Here is a 16,846-nt window from a genome sequence, read left to right as displayed (position 1 = left end):
TTTTAGTCATATATGATAATCTGTTTGATTAAATTTTAAATACATTAGAAATATATTCTATATAATTATATCATTAAAGGAAGTCAACATATTTCCTTATATATATGAAAGTGATAAAATAGCACGGTAACTTGTCATTTATTAGATAAAGTTTAAATTAATAGTATATTTTGTATTTTTATACTCAAATAATATTTTATTATTATGTTTTTGAAGAATAAAAAAAATATAAATAGAGATTTTAATAACTCCAAAATATTTACTAACTTCCCACGTTTTAGTAAAGAAAAGAAACAAATACTTTTGCTCTATCCATTATCTCTATTCTCTATTTATACACAAATAAATTCAATTAAAAAAATTAATGGATCTATTCTTCTTCCAACATGTAATTTTTTTGTTAAATTGTTACTGCCATTTTTATCTTCATCTTTTTTGGCATTTGTAATATTGTTTATGATTCTTAAGTAGGTAATATTATATTTTATTTCGGCATCTTTAAGTTTTAACTTAAGAAAATAACCATAAAATTTCTAGATTTCTTTTCACGCATTTAAGAACATTGGGAGGATTTGTAGGTATCAAATTCATCATTGACGAAATGTTTGATCATCTTAAATTTGTTTTGGGAAGTGAGTTCATACTTGAAGTGTATCCACAGAATGTATTGAAAATTTACTTCATTTTTAAGTTGTTCTTTAGTTTGTATCCATCTTCAAATTCAATAGAACATGCAATTTCTATATATACATTTCGCTTTGACTTCTTCTTCAGTATATTTTTGGTGATTTTTCAGGTTTTGTTTTCATTTATATGAAAGTTGAAACAGATTAAGTGGATGACATTCCTTGAATTTTTTTATGGATGCTAAAATATAGTAAATTTTTAAATTTGATTTACTGTTAACTTGTTTTAATTTTTTAAAAATGTATTGAATAAAAACGGGAAAAAGAAAAAGCCCAATGAAAAAGGTGTGTATGAACAATTTTTTTGGTAGACTTTTCAGATTTTCCTATTAATTTATTTCATATAGTATCGATTTGTCTTATTTTCCTATTCTTTTAAATTTTTTTGTTGTATTATTGTTAACAGAGAGATCAAATTTTTGCAATTATTAGAAGATTTCTCAATCCATGTTTTAAATGTTAATATTTAATTTATTTCATGTATTAAATAATGTCTTGAAACGTAAGAGAAAATATTTTGTTTATATCTTCCATATATATTTTTATAAATAATAAATTATAACCAGTGACATTAAGTTTGATACTGCAATGAAGTTTGTTGTAAATTAGTTTTAAATATTAGAAAAGTACTATGTCAACAAGCACGGATAAATGCTTTGTTTGAAAAAAATCGAATGAAGTTTCAACATTTTTGTTTTTCTAGAGCTCTTAATATACTTATATATATATATATAGATAGATAGATAGATAGATAGATAGATAAAGACAGAGAGAGAGAGAGAGAGAGAGAGACGTTTTGACAACTTGTGAATTTCTTTCCGTGATATCTTGAAGCAATCAATTGTTTGCTTAGTTTTGTGATTGTCATGCCCCGAGCATACATCTTGGGAGAGATTGACATTCGAGAACTATTGTTGGCCCTAGGCGAATCCTTGTTTAGAGTTACGTACTTAGTGGAAGACTTAACTCAACAAAGATACACACATCGTTGAAATAAACTTGATGTTATAAAGGAACATTCAACTGAGAATTAAGGCAAACTCAAATCTCAACATAAGATAATGACAATGAAAAGACTAAAGAACTAACATCTAAATGTCTATGAATCCTCTAAAACAACTAAGATGGATGTCGGGAGAAGACCCACAACATCCTAATGAATTATATATTACTAAAACCAATAAAAAGGGATCCTCCGGAAAAGTAAGGAGGCTCACCACAAGAATCTGAGTGCTTAAGTAGGTCAACGATGAACTGTGTGCTGATCCTGGTTTCATGTGTCTTCATCATTAGAAGATGTAGGACAAATGACATTATTACATTTAATGAACCAGTATGCGAGTGGAATTTTAAAAAAGTCATAACATTGAAAGGAACTAAAGAACTAACTTGGCTCAACTAAACTCCACATAACTGTACTCATTTCAATATAAAGTAGTTTTAAAAATGTGCAACATAAGAAAAGTTATTTAAAACATAATGTCAACTCTGTGTGAACGCAAAGATATATATAACTCTCTTTAATGTATGTAAAAACATAAACAAATTGTTAATATAAGGATAGAATAAATCATACGGGACTTTCTCTAACTGACAACCATCACGTGACAGCTATATTGATGATACAATGTTTTGCTTCGCGCTGCTAGGGTCGTCCTATAGCTTCCCGAGGGTATAGAGCCTTAAGTACTATGTGATCCACTAGTCTATGATAAAAAGCACTAAAGGAATCATCCAAAAAGTATGGCTACATAGTTAATGGGGGCTGTGAATTTTCAGAACTCTCTCCCATATAAGTGCTCAATACTACTCCCAAAAATATAATACTACCTCTAATGTTTAAAAAGCACAATTGTTTTTCTGATTTGAGATAAGTTTTCAAAATCTTAATTCAAAGCCTATCTTAGAAATTAAAATTTCCTCTCTTGCTTAATTGTGAAAGTTGTTACTCTTTTTCTGAAAAACTAGCTCAAAGGCTCTTTGAAAATTAAGTTTTCCTTTCTTGTTTAAATGTCAAAAAATTTTAAACTTTTTGGGAATACATAGTCCCCATATACTTCTCTGAAGAAATGAACTTCAATCTTTACAATTGACTCCTTACTCAACTTGAACTTTAAGTCTTAAAACAAAGTTAGAAGTATTTGCAAAATACTTCATGAAAGGACTCTAAGAACTTCGTAGACATGACTCTTAACTTTCCCTGACTTGACTATTAATTGATCCATGAATATGATTATGGATTCAAGGATTGTTATTTTTGATAGGAAAGATTTCATGATGTTTATGAGCGATTTTAGATGGTAAAATATGAGAAAAATAAAGAAATCATTGTCAAGAAGCATGTGCGCGATGTGGAGATGCGGTTAATTATTTGGTCGCAAAATAATTTTTAAAGCAGAATGGTCTGTGACCACTACGTGAGGTGGAGAAAATTCATCAATCCTGAGGAACAAGTTTGCGACGTGTACCGAGTACCAAAATTCGACCGAACTGTTCCTTAGCTTATTTGTTTTCTGACCCTAATTAGCCTAAATACAATTATTTTTCTCCAATTCCATAAATTTTATTATCTTTCTCCAATTCGCTTTAGATTCTGATACACAATATATGTACACAATCTACCTTAAACTCTCACTAACTCTTCAATCCCATCCGAATTCAAGTATGAAAGTAAATTCAAAAACATACATCAAGAACATTCAGATTTTCAAGTTTTAGGACTAATTCACTCTGAATAAAAAGGTTTTGTGCATGAGTGAACAAGCCGAACACTTTGTGAACTCACATACCTTGTATCACCTCTTGACGAAATTCACAAGCGAGTCTGTAACATCTAGCAGCTAGAAAAAACAAGAAAGGAGTTTAATATCGGGAGATACTTATTTTTGGAAAATGTAAGGAAATATGGAAATTTTATGTAAGTTAAAATTGAGTTTTGTTGTTCGACTTAAAAGAACCATAACTCTTAGATCAGGATGATTTAGGTTAAGTTCCAGATTTGGCTTGAAAGCCCTCAGAATTATCTTCCCAAAGCGGTCGAGTTTTCTTGATTACGAGTTCGTGTGAGGGTGTTATGCCTTTTGGAAGTTGGTTTGTTGGAATAAATAAAGTCCAATTCTGATTTTGAAGGGGTAGTTTTGTCATTTCCTTATCCTCTTAATTTATTTTGTTTTTTCTAATTAATTAGGGGTATATGCTGAATTAGATCGGTTTACACTTCTAAAAAATAGTTAGGGTTTTGAGAGAAGAGAAAAAAAGAGGAGAAAAGAGAGGTAAACCCACATGCCAATCATGTTGTTTTAAGCATAATTTCGTTCTTGAAATTCAAGGATTTTAGTTCTTGATAAGTTCTTGAAAACTTTTGTTGAAGCTCCCTTACAGATTAAGTTTTGATATTAAGTTTCTACTTGTTAAACATTAGACGACCATATATCTTAGGATATTAAGAGTTATGTGAGCCATAATCTATCGAATAAAAGGTAATTGAATCTACTTTCCCACGCCAGCTATTTTCTGCCAATCAAATTTCCAAGTGTTGTTATGAATTAGCTAATGGTAAAACATGAAAAAGAGTGTTTTTGTTTTTTTACCCCCAACAAAACCCTAAACGAATTTCTTGACTACTAAAAGGTGCAAAACAATCAGATTTTTATCTTCAATAATGAAAATCATAAATTCTTGGCCATGGAGATTTCAAGAAACTAATTCAAGAATCTAAAGAAAGGTTTTCCCTAATACGTTCAAGCGAGGGTTTTAAGGTTTCTTTTCAAGTTCTTAACAAAAATTCTTCAAGAATCTTGTTTTTTCTATCTAAAATCACTCCCAACATCATGCTATCTTTTATATCACAAATCGTGATCCTTGAATCCATAATTAAATTCAAGGAAAGTCAAGAGTCAAGTCAAGAAGTCAAATGTTAAGTCAAGATAAGTTCTTAAGGTTTTTCAAAAGTCTTTTACAAACATTTTAACTTTGTTTTATGACTTCAGTTTTGAGTTAAGTAAAGAGTAAAGTTAAAGTTCAATTCTTCAAAATTATATGGGGACTTGTATTCCGAAAGTGTTAAAAAAAATTTAAATTTAAACAAGTAAGGAAAGTTTGATTTCTGTAACGAGCTTTTGGGTTAGTTTTCAGTAATGATCCTCTGGGCCAGTTTTTCAATAAAGAACTTATGCTCTAGTTTTCAGTTAAAGAGTAAATGTTTTCACAATTAAGAAAAAGAGGAAACTAAGATTTCCAAAGAGCCTTCGGTCTAGTTTTGACAAAAGGGTAATAGCTTTCTAACTGAAGCTACGAGGGAAACTGAGATTCCCAAGATAGTCTTTGAACTATGTTTTTGAGTACTAATCTCAAATCACAAAAGAAGTATGTTAAAAACATAACAGTTAGTATATTCCGGGAGTAGTATTGAACAGCGAATTTGGGACGAGCATGAGCACAAATAACTCACGTCTCCATAGAACCATGTAGCAACCATGGGTAAAAAAGGTTCATACTTTTTAGATAAATCCTTTTCACAGTAGACTAGTGGATCCTTTATACCTTTGGTCGGGTATACGATATGCTGGTAACGTAAGGTAAATTATTGTATCCTTACTTTATGTGATGGTTGTCAGTTAGAGAAACTCCCGCATCAGTATTTTGTATTGTTATATTCATAAAAATATTTGTAGTTTTATTTACAAGATAGAGTTCATATTGTATCTTCACATGCATATAGAGTTATCATTGTACTTCTAACTACGCAGAGTTGAAAATCATGTTTTAAGGCTTTTCCTTATATCGCATTTATTCACACTAATTTCTTTTGAAATCAGTTGAGTTAAGTAAAGCCTGTGTAAGTGTTTCTTGTAGACTCTTTTCAAACCTATGTTATGTTTAGCATTCCAACTCTCATAATCGTACATTCAATGTTCTGATGCTAGTTGGCCTGCATTGTCTTATGATGCATATGCAGGTTACTACGATTAGCGAGTAGCGCATCATTGATCCAGTGAGAAATCCAGAGTCAGTTGGTGAGCCTCCTTGCTTTCCAAAGGACTCCTTTTTATTTCTTTCAATTATTATATAAGTTCATTAGGATGTCGTGGGGTTTTTCCCAACATTCATCTCAGTTGGTTTATAGGCGTCATAGATATTCACTCAAATGTTAGTTCATTCGTCATTATCTTATTAATGGCTTATCTTCATATTTATATAGCACTTTGACTAAGTTAAATTTTTATTTTTTAAAAACTTTATGAGTTTAGTTGAGAAGGATAAGTTTTTTAGAATTTGAATCCTTTAAGTTATGTTAATAGTCTTTTGTTAAGTAAGTAAGTCAGGCAAAGAGTTCTCTTGGGCCAATAATGGTTCTCAAGTGTCGGCCATCCTTAGTGTAACATTCCGAAAGTTCTTGACTTGCTCTAGAATATCACATGATGATCTAAGACTTAATACCCTTTTTCTAAGCCTAAAATAATGTAATAAACTAATTAGGAACTATTAGAGTGAACACGTCAAGGAACGTCCATGAAGTCTGGTGAATTGTGAAATGTGTGTTAGTATGCCTCGACATGTTTCAAGGGGTTTTAAGAATCAGAAATTATTTAAATTTGGTGAAAAGGTACTAAATATGTTTTAGACTCTGTTTCGGGTCGAAACATGAGGGTATGACTCCCCAAGAATATCCCTTAGGGCCCTTGGAGAGGACTCTTCAATTTGAACCAAAAAGTTGTCTTTCAAAGTGGTTACCTACTAAGCCAATCAACGATTCGTCGCCTGCTCGATGAGGAATCAATGTCTCTACGGTCCAACACTTAGCCAGATCTCCAAAAGGTCCCAAAAACCAAGTCTCTGATCAAATCGACGGTTGTGTAGTACGGGGACATCGACTAACATACGGACCGTTGGTCAGGATCTGGTTTTGGATATTGAGTATTAAGTGAGGCAATTAATTAGTTTGTTTCTTAGGTGGTTAATTAGGAGTTATTGGGAAGGTTAAGTACGTTACTTAAGTAGGTATAAGACATAACTCTAAATTAACTCACCCAACACCCCACAATTCCCAAACCCACATCTCTCTAACATCTCTCTATTCTCTCTCTTCCTCATACTACAACCTCTACTGAAGAACGCTATAGCTCCAATTCAAGGACGAATTCACCAAGTTTTTCACATCAAATTCATGGCACGATCATCACCAAGGTATGTCTTCTTTTACTCTTGGGATACCTTTTCCGAAGAGGCCTTTCCAAATATGATTTTGAATTTCCCCAAAACTAGGATTTAAATCTAGACATGGGTTTGCCTTTCAAAACCAAGTTGTTTATCAATTATTAAGGATCAAAGTATTTTATCATTGTTTACCTAAATATCAATGGTCAATTCTTGTTAATTAATAAAGATTGTCCCTTTGAGTCCTTGTTGTTCTTTACACTCATTATGTCTTCTAATTCTATAGAAATTGTGAAAGATGATAACTATATGAATATGTTGAATAGTAATTGCTAGGTATTATTTCTTGCATTTATCTTGTTTATGCATCATTGAAGTGATTCTTCTCGGATTAAGTTATGAAGTATGATTTACTTAGGTTGTAATGCTTCTATGTCTAGTATGTGGTTGTGATGTTTATAGCAAGTATTCCTCATACCTAACCCTAGACAATAGAATTGGCTATGAAGTATCCAAGCATGATGATATATTATTGAAAAACTTCTCATGATTACGATAAAGTGTTGAGTGAATGGTTTACTCACTTGTATGTGTTTTTTTAAAGTGAAAAGAAGTTCTCACTTATGAATGCATATGTGCTATTATGATGAATTGTTCGCATAGGGATCCAGAAGAGAGCTATGTAATCTTGTATGAAGAGTTTGATGACTACTCAAGGATATTAGTGTATAGCATCGAAGGGAATATAATGGAGATGGAAGTCTCACGTTTAGTATGTCCGGCCTCCCACATGGGTTTCTTCACGTTTAGAAAGTCCAGATTCCCAAGATATGTGTTGTCTCATGAGATAAAACCTCCATGTTAGTAAGTCAAGGTTTCTAGTAACAATCTCCTAGACCTTTAGTTATGTGCCCAAATAGGACTATAGTTTAGTGGATCCACCTAGATAGCAATGTAAGATTGTTTACACCTTAGGCAAGTGTTAACCCTCTCATTTCGGTGTGGAAGGAGAACATCGTGTCTCATGTAGCTCATATGGTGTTATGTCGGTTATTGCAGTTCTTTCCCTAATGTAGTAAGGTAAATGAATAAGTCAAGTATGTGAACTACTATTAGGGATTGTCTTAAAGGTCACTACATAGGGTTTAGGAAGGGTATGTGACTTCTCTTACTCATTGAACATGTATGATCCTATGGTATGTTTCTAGTAGAGATTTGTATGATCAAGATTGGTTACATGTTATATATGTTAATCTTTGTATGAACTTATTAATTGAGCATGTTATGCTAAAGTATAAGATTATGTGTATGTATGAAGCAAGTGACTTAATATGATGTTTAGCTTCTAATGGGGTTATGGGGTCTTATTCAAGGCATTGCACAAGTATTTCTTTATATTGCTTATATGTTGTGTTATTATTATTTTTGTTGTACCTGTGATGTTCTATATATGTATATGTTGGGTTATTGAAAATAGTGCATGGTTTTGACTAAATTGTGCCTTTTCTCATGCATTAATGATTTTATACATAGGAACCATGCTTAGTACATGTGTTTTGTACTAACCGTATTTCTTACCTTTTTCCCAAACATTGTATGTTACAACCATTGAAGAGCTTCTTAGCCACTTTACAAGGATATTTGGACTTTTTATTCCAAGTAGTTGGTTAGTCCTCAAAGTTCGAGGATGATGCCTCTTGATCCACCTTAGTAGTAGTTTCGTTATGGTCTAAGGAGATCCGTTTCTTCCTTCTCTTTGAAGACATTTGTTGTAAGCCTTAAGTGGAAATTTGTACTTTGTGAGGGCTGTTGTACTTTGTTTAGATGGTTTAACGTGAGACATTACTATTAAAGTAAATCCTTATATGTTTTGTACATTGTCAAAATGAGAAGCCTACGTAAGCTTCTTATGCGAAGAGTTTAAGTAAACTCCACATGTATTTATCGAGAGTAAGCAAGAGGTCTATGTATAACTTAATAGTTATAAAGTTTCAAATTTTTCCTCATTTTGACCATGAAATATAATGAAGAATGTGAAGAGGCTAGTCTTAGTACATCTCGAGCATGACAACTCCAATTGCGTCTAAGGGGTACTCCCTGATCATGACAAACTTAGTATCAGAGCATGAGGTTCAAGAGAGGATTGATATCTCACTAAACCACGTCTATGTACAGTCTCGTTCATGGTTGTGAAGCGCGTCACAATTGTTAGTGAGAGGCTATATGATGCCTAGGAAAGTTACACTTCTTTTATTGTTCTTAAAGTCGTGCCTCTAGAGTTTTAAGTCTACATATCCTTATCTTCTAATATCTTTCTTGTGTTTATAGGAAATGAATAAAATAAGGAACAACGCTCGAAGGGTTGAGTAGAATGAAAATAGGCGGTTCCCCCTCTGTCTCTTAAAAACCCTCATGTTCCTATTGAAGAAGGGGTTATGTCTAATGTTGAGATAAGGGCAGCAATTCATAGCTTGACCAAAGTTTTGGATACTCAAGTTTCTAGGTATTTTAAAGTCTAAGTGAACCCCAACTCTAGCACAAACGCAACAAGGACAAGGGATTTCACAAGGATGAATTCCCCTACTTTCTTTTGCTCCAAGGTGAATAAGGACCCACAAGGGTTCACTGATGAAGTGCCAAAAATAATAGATGCCATTGGTGTTTCTTCTTAAGAAAAGGCAGAATTAGACGCCTACCAACTCATAGATGTGGCTCAAGTTTTCTATGAGCAATGGAAAGATGAGAGGTCGGTTAGAGAAGGCCAGATTACTTGGGGAGCTTTCAAGACGGCCTTTCTTGGTAGGTTCTTTAACTTGGAAGAAAGGGAGAGGAAAATATAAGAATTCATCAACTTACGCTAAGGGTATATTAGAATGAAGGAGTGTAGTCTCAACTTCACTCACCTATCCAAGTTTGCTCCTTTTAATGTAGCAAATTCTAGAGCTAAGATGAACAAATTTGTTATTGGGATACTCGATTTTGTGGTTAATGAATGTATGTCGGATAAATTGATTCCTAGTATGTACATCTCTCATCTCATGGTTCATGCCGAACAAATTAAGGAAAAAAAGCTTAATCAAGGTTGTAGAGTGTTTAAGAGTACAAGGGACAAAGATGGAAATTCTTCTAAGACTAGATTTGAGGTGTATGATAGGACAAGATTCAAGAAAATGTTCCCCAATCAAAGTTCTTCAACTATTCCAAAGTCAACAAAGGTAAGGAGTGTACATGCAAGCCTAAGGAGGAGAAATTGTCTTGTCCTTATGTTGAGAAGTCTACTTCTGCTAAATGTGGTAGATAACATGAAGACAAGTGTCTAGTATGTACGGGAAATTGAAATGGTTGTCGCAAGTGTGGTCACATGACGAGAGATTGTCCTATGATGAAGGTTAAAGGGAGAAAAAATTCCCAAGCATAAGCTAGTTCTCCCAATCGCGATGCTCCTAAGATGAATCACTTCTATGCTCTCCACTCTAGTGGGGATTAAAAGGAGTCTGCCGATGTCGTCACTGGCATTTTACAAGTGTTCTCTATTAATGTCCACGCTTAACTAGAGCGCTATGCTACTTTATCATTTATAATTTTTTTAGTAGTTAGAGAGTTTAATGGGTTACCCGATCTTCGAATGGATCCTTTTCTGGTTACAACCCTAGTGGGTGACTTCTTGGTGTATATAAAAGTGTATAGGAGTTTTCCTATATCATTGCCCAATAAAGTCAGTTTGGCTTACTTGGTAAAAGTTGATATGGTTCTTTTTGATGCCATCTTGCGGATGAATTGGTTGTATGTTTCTTTTTATTTCATAGATTGTAGGAAAATGGTAGTTAAGTTCCATTTCCTAAATGAAGTCGTCTTAGAATGGAAGGGGGGTAATTCAGTCCCTAGAAGTCAAATTATTTGATCTCTAAAAACTAACAAAATGATCTATAAAGGGTGTCTCTACCATGTTGTGACGGTCAAGGACCTTGAATCCGAGATGTCTCCATTATAGTTGATACCCGTACTGAGGGATTTTCTTGAAGTCTTCCCGACGAATTGCTCGGGGTTCCTCCCGAATGGGCGAGTTTCAAGAACATAAGCTTCAACTCAAGGATTTACTTGACAAAGGTTTTATAAGACCTCATATTTCTCTTGGGGTGCTTTGGTGTCGTTTTTAAAAAAGAAGGATCGGTCCCTTAGGATGTATATCGACTATCACCAACTTAATAAGGTCCCATTAAGAACAAGTATCCTCTCCCTAGAATCGATGATTTGTTTGATCAATTATAGGTAGAAAGCTACTATTCTATGATTGACTTGAGGTCGGGTTATCACCAACATAGGGTGAGAAGGGAACACATACCTAAAAAAGCTTTCCAAACTAGGTATGATCACATGAGTTTTTAGTCATGTCCTATGGTCTAACTAATGGCCCCACGACTTTTATGGACCTAATGAATAGGTTGTTCCGAGATTACCTTGACTGCATTGTGATTATCTTTATTAATGATATTTTGGTATACTCCAAAAGTGAAGATGAACAAATGGATCATTTGGGGGTAGTGTTACAAGTCCTTAAGAAACACAAACTATTTGCCAAGTATAGCAAGTGCGAGTTTTGATTAAGATCAATTGTGTTCCATGGTCATATTATCTCAAGTGAGGGTATACAAGTTGATCCAAGGAAGACGTAGGAGGTTAAGAAGTGGCCTAGACCTTTGACCCCAACCGAAATTAGAAGTTTCTTGGGTTAAGCCGAGTATTATAGGAAGTTTGTGGATGGATTTGCATCCATTACCTCTCCTTGGACTACCTTGACCCGAAAAAGTGTTAAATTCTAGTGGTCAAAGGCATGTGAAAAAAACTTCCAAATTTTAAAAGATAGGCTTACCTACGCTCACATGTTGACTTTACCGGAGGGTACCTAGGGTTTGGTGGTATATTTTGACGCTTCCCGAGTGGTCTTGGGTTGTGTCCTTATGCAACACGGGAAGGTAGTAGCCTATGCCTCTCAAGGTACTTGAGAAGAAATATCAAAATCATCACCTCGAGTTAGAGGCCGTAGTGTTTTCCTTGAAAATATGGAGGCATTACTTGTATGGTGTTCATGCGGATGTAATTACCGACCAACAAAGACTTCTATATCTGTTCACCCAAAAGGAGTTGAATCTCCGACAAAAGAGATGGTTGGAACTTTTGAAGGATTACGACATGTGTAATTTTTACCACCCCACCAAGTCCAATGTTGTTAATGATGATTTAAGTTGTATGACTATGCGAAGTGCGCCTCATGTGGAAGAGGGTAAGAAAGACCTATTGAAGGATGTTCATAGGTTGGTTTGATTGGGTGTTCGGTTGGAAGATTCTCCTAATGGTGGTTTTATGGTCCACCATAACCCGAATAATCTTTAGTGGTTAAGGTGAAGTCTAAAGAACATATTGATCCTTTATTAATGGAGTTAAAGGAATCCGTTCTTTGCAAGTTTAACGAGTTATTCTCCCAAGGGGGATTGTATACTTGGGTACCAATGAAGATTGTGTGTACCAGATGTGTATGATTTGAGGAATCAAATTTCGTAAGAAGCTCATGGTGCACGATATGTTATCCATCTTGGTGCAACCAAAAAGTACTGTGATCTTCGAGAAGTCTATTGATGGGGGAACGTTTAAAAAGGTACATAGCGGAATTTGTGGCTAGGTTTCCAAATTGGAAACATGTAAAAGCCGAGTGGTTTGACTCAAGTAATGAATGTTCCTACATGAAAGTAGAAAGACATTAATATGGACTTCATAGTAGGTTTGCCTTGTACACGTAGGCAAAATGACTCAATATGGGTTTTTCTGGATAGATTGACGAAATCAGGTCACTTTATTTCCGTTAAGTCTACTTTTTCGGAGTAAGAATATGCAAAGTTGTATCTTGACGAGATTGTGAATTTACATGGCATCCCTTCGTCCATCATTTCGGATACAGGTGCCTAACTCACTTCAAGTTTTTGGACATCTTTCCAAAGTGGTTTGGGTACTCAACTGAAGATTAGAATCGCTTTTCATCCTCATATGGATAGTCAATTGGAGCGTACCATCCAAACTCTAGAGGATATGTTAAGATCTTGTGTGATAAATTTAAAAGGAAATTGGGACGATGACCTACCTTTGGTTGAGTTCTCCTAAAATAATACATATCATTCAAGTATTTCCATGGATACTTTTGAAGACCTCTATCATAGGAGGTGTCGGTCTCTGGTTGGGTGGTTTGAGGTAGGGGAAACTTCATTCCTTGGTCCCAAAATGATATATGAGGCCTTAGAAAAGGTTTAGTTGATAAGGGAGAGGTTGAAACGGCATACAGTCGGCAAAAGTCGTATGCCGACAATAGAAGGAGAGATCTTGAATTTGAAGTAGAAGATAAGGTCTAATTAAAAGTTTCAGATTTAGAATAAAGGGGAAGCTTAGTCCCCGATATTTTGGCCTTTATGATTTAGTGAAAAGGGTTAGGACGGTGGCTTATGTATTGTAATTACCAAGTGAACTAGCCCTGGTTCACCAAGTATTTCATGTACTGGTGATCCAGTATCTATTCTCCCTATTGAAGGGTTAAGGTTAGATGAGAACCTTTCATTTTAAGAGGTTTCGATTGAAATTCTAGACCTCCAAGTAAAAAAGTTGAGAAACAAGGTTGTGGTCTATGTAAATGTCGTACGGAGAAATCATCTAGATGAGGCTGCAACATGAAAGGCCGAGGCCAACATGAAATCCATCTATCCTTATCTCTTTTATCAAAATCCTAGCCAAAGTTGAGGTTCGTAATCGTATTAAAATGAACTAATTGATAATGTTGAATTTGGTTTGATTTGCTAATATGTGCATAATTATGATAAAGGTTCATGCTAGAATGGGTTTCCATGTAAATATGCTCATTTTGCTTAACTTGCACTTATTTTTTATGTTGTGTATAGGTGTTTATCATGAAAGGGTATTGAGTATGTCTAATTTCCCTTGAAGGAAGTCTTTGCTTAAGTGACTCGTAATGTTATATTGAGTTCATGTTCACAATGAGAAGGTAGTTCCTCACGTTGTGAAATTAAGCTCTTATACATGGTAAGTTGAGTTTTATATTTTTATGTGAAATGTCTTAGTTATGTGTTTATTTGAGTTGTAATTAATCATGTGGGTTGTGACCCCTAATGTTCTTAAGTTGTGGGTTAGGCTGCTAGTCTTTAGTCATCCTCACCCTACAAAATACTTTAGTGTCATTCGAGGACGAATATCCTAAGGAGGGGATAATGTAACATTCCAAAAGTTCATGACTTGGTATAGATCCTCACATGATGATCTAAGACTTAAAACACTGTTTCTAAACATGAAATAGCGTGTTGAAACTAATTAAGAAGTGTTAGAGTAAAAACGTCAAGCAACGTCCATGACGATCGGTGAATTGTGAAATGTGTGTTAGTATGCCTTGGATTGTTTAAGGGGTTTTTAAGAGTCTTAAATTAGTTAAATTCGTTGAATATGTATTAAATAAGTATTAGAGTTTTTTTTTAGGGTCGAAACGTCAAGGTACGACTCCTCAAGGTTCACCCCAAGGGACCTTTGAGAGGACACTTTGATTCGACCCCAAAAGGTATCTCTGATAGTAGCTACCTGCGAATCCAATCGACGAGTCGTTGACTGGTCGACGAGGCGACGTTGTATCCGTGGTCCATCACTATGTCAAATCTCAAAAAGGTCCAAAAAACCATGTCTGTGATCAAATCGATGCATGTGCAGTACGGGGGTGTCGACTGATCTACGGACCGTAGGTGGGGGTCTTTTTGGTCACGGTCTAGTTTTGGATGTTGATTTTTTTGTGAGGAAATTGATTAGTTAGTTGCTTAAGTTGTTAATTAGGAGTTATTGGGAAGGTTAAGTACGTTATTCAATTGGGTATATAAGACATAACTCTCAATTAAATCACCGAACACTCAACAATTCCCAAACTCATATCTCTCTAACATCTCTCTAGTATCTCTCTTCCTCAAACTTCAACCTCCATTGAAGAAGACTTGAGATCCCTTTCAAGGATGAGTTAACCAAGTTTTTCACATCAAATTCGTGTCAAGATCATCAACAAGGTATGGTTTCTTTTACTCTTGGGATTCCTTTCCCCAAAGGCCTTTCCTAAGATGATTTTTTTCAATTTCCCAAAAACAAGGGTTTCAATCTAGTCATGGGTTCTCTTTTCAAAACCAAATAGTTTATCAATTATGAAGGATCATAGTCTTTTATCACTGTTTACCTAAATATCAATGGTCACTTATTGTTAATTAATCAAGATTGTCCCTTTGAGCTCTTGTTTTTCTTTACACTCATTATGTCTTGTAATTCTATATAAATTGTGAAATATAATGACTATATGAATGTGTAGAATAGTAATTGCTAGGTATTATTTCTTTAATTTATCCTGTTTATGTATTGACTAGGTAATTCTTTGCAATTGAAGCATGAACGCAACGAGAGGGCAATATGTTATGAAGAGGATTCTTCTTGGATATAATTATGAAGTATGATTTACTTAGATTGTAATGCTTCTATGTATAGTGTGTGGTTGTGATTTTGATAGCAAGTATTCCTCATACCTAACCCTAGACAACTAAATTGGCTATGAAGTATCCAAGAATGATGAGATGCGATTGAAAAACATCTCATGATTACGATAAGGTGTTGAGGTAAAGATTTACTCACTTATATGTGATTTTCTAAAGTGAAAGGTAGTTCTCACTTATGAATACATATGTGATATTAAGCTGAATTGTTCGCATAGGGGTCTAGAAGAGAGTTATTTAATGTTGTATGAAAAGTATGATAACTACTAAAGGAGATAGGTGTTTAGCATCGATAGGGAATATAATAGAGATGGAGATCTCACGTTTAGTATGTACGGCCTCCCACATGGTTTTCTTCACGTTTAAAAAGTCCGAATTCCCAAGATATGTGTTGTCTCATGAGATTGAAACCTCCATGTTAGTAAGTCAAGGTTTCTAGTAACAATATCCTTGACCCTTAATTATGTGCCCACATAGGAATATAGTTTAGTGGATCCACCTAGATAGCTATGTAAGATTGGTTACACCTTAGGCAAGTGTTAACCCTCTCTTTTCGGTGTGGTAGAAGAACACCGTATACCATGTAGCTCATATGCTCTCATGTCGGTTTTGCACTTCTTTCCCTAATGTAATAAGGTAAATAAATAGCTCAAGTATGTGAACTAATTTTAGGGTTTGTCTTAAAGGTTACTACATAGGGTTTAGGCAGTGTATGAGACTTCTCTTACTTATTGCACAAGCGGGATCCTAATGGATGGTTCTAGTAGTGAGTTGTATGATCAAGATTGGTTACATGTTATGTATGTTAAGATTAATATAAACTTATTAATCGAGTATGTTATGCTAAAGTATGAGGTTATGTGTATGTATGAAGTAATTGGCTTAATGTGATGCTTAGCTTTGAATGGGGTTATGGTGTCCTATTCTTGGCATTGCACACGTATTGCTTTATATTGCTTATATGATGGGTCATTATCATTGTGGATTGACTTTTTATGTTCTATATATGTATATGTTGGGTTACGAAACATAGTGCATCGTTTTGACTATATTGTGACTTTTCTCATGCATTGATGATTTTAAGCATAGGAACCATATTCAGTACATATGTTTTGTACTAACCCATAGTTCTTCCCTTTTCCCCCAACATTTTAGGTTCCGACTATTGAAAAGCTTCTAGGCCACTTTACAAGGAGACTTGTACTTCTTCATCGAAGTATTTGGCGATTCCTCCAATTTTGAGGATGATTTCTTTTGATCTACCTTAGTAGTAATTTTGTTATGGTGTAAGGGCACTCCTTTCTTTCTTCTTTTTCCAGACATTGGTTGTAAGCCCTAAGTGGAAATATGTACTTGTTTGAGGGCTATGACCAAATATTTTACTTTGTTTAGATGATTTAATGTATGACGACACTATTAGACTAAATCATTGTACGT

This window comes from Solanum pennellii, chromosome 5, assembly GCF_001406875.1.
Source record: "Solanum pennellii chromosome 5, SPENNV200".
Taxonomy (NCBI): Eukaryota; Viridiplantae; Streptophyta; class Magnoliopsida; order Solanales; family Solanaceae; genus Solanum; species Solanum pennellii.
The sequence above is the reverse complement of the archived record's forward strand: the minus strand, read 5'-3'. Positions refer to the sequence as shown.